Source organism: Seriola lalandi, unplaced genomic scaffold (assembly GCF_002814215.2).
Source record: "Seriola lalandi dorsalis isolate HSWRI2012SDOR001 ecotype SW California unplaced genomic scaffold, Sedor1 jcf7180002009050, whole genome shotgun sequence".
Lineage (NCBI taxonomy): Eukaryota > Metazoa > Chordata > Actinopteri > Carangiformes > Carangidae > Seriola > Seriola lalandi.
The window spans coordinates 1-942 of record NW_019479703.1 but is presented as its reverse complement, the minus strand read 5'-3'; the positions used below and the strand labels follow the sequence as shown (position 1 = coordinate 942).

The following is a 942-nucleotide window of genomic DNA, read 5'->3' as shown; positions in this document are numbered from 1 at the left end:
GAAAAGAGCATTTATGGTGTTAACAGAGTTATATGTCATATTAATGGATGTTATTTGTATCGAGATGCAGAGAGACGCCAAGATGCTCCACCCAAAGACTCCTAATTACTCCAAAGGTCTTCGTAAAAGCACTCGAGACTACCACAGGAACCTACTTTTAATACAAATACTTTATTGACAATGTGTGTATGGCATACGTTTTGATGGAATTCCTAAATCATGAGAACACAAACCAGCTTTATCTTTTTTACAGTTTATATCTGCAAAATGACACTGAGAATCTGTAATGCATATATAGAATCAAAAGTGCATATTCTTGTTCCTTTTTACTTTGTCCATATACACATTACACTATACATAAATAATTGCATTGTAAAAATGACTCAAGTATTTACATGTATAATATACTTTATATAATATATAAATTTTATATTAAATCTAGGTAGATTACAATTAGGATACTGGGTCAGGAAACCTCATGTGAGTCCGTGAGTGTGTTTGTGTGCTATCTGTGGTTGTTGAGCAGCACCTCCAGCCAGCAGGGACAGGAGGTGATGAACTGTCTGGAGTAGCATGGGCCCCATCCTTTAGCAAAACTAATGCGAACACTGTGGGGGTCCCAGGGCCCCTCCTGGCTCTCAGGCTTCACGCCGTGCTCAGCCATCCAGCTGGAGCACTCATAGTCAAACACCTTGAGAGAGAAGCCTGGCATCACCCTCTTCACACTCAGCCCTCGTGCACTGGGTGGGTCCAGAGTGGGCGAGTGGACAAACACCGGGTGCTGGCTGCGATTGTACACCCACACCCCGTCCGGCTCGCGGCTCAGCACAATGCCGAAACCGATTTTACTGCGTATCTGTTGTACACTGCTGCTGCTGCTGCTGCTGCTGCTGCTGCTGCTGTTCCCTCCACCTCCATGGCTGTGATGTCTGTGAAGCTGTG

General features: G+C 44.4%; 1 pseudogene; it reads right to left on the bottom strand.

The window, feature by feature from the left end:
• Positions 1–152: 152 nt before the first annotated feature.
• On the bottom strand, positions 153–937 carry LOC111672812 (SMAD family member 6 pseudogene; annotated as a pseudogene).
• Positions 938–942: the final 5 nt, after the last annotated feature.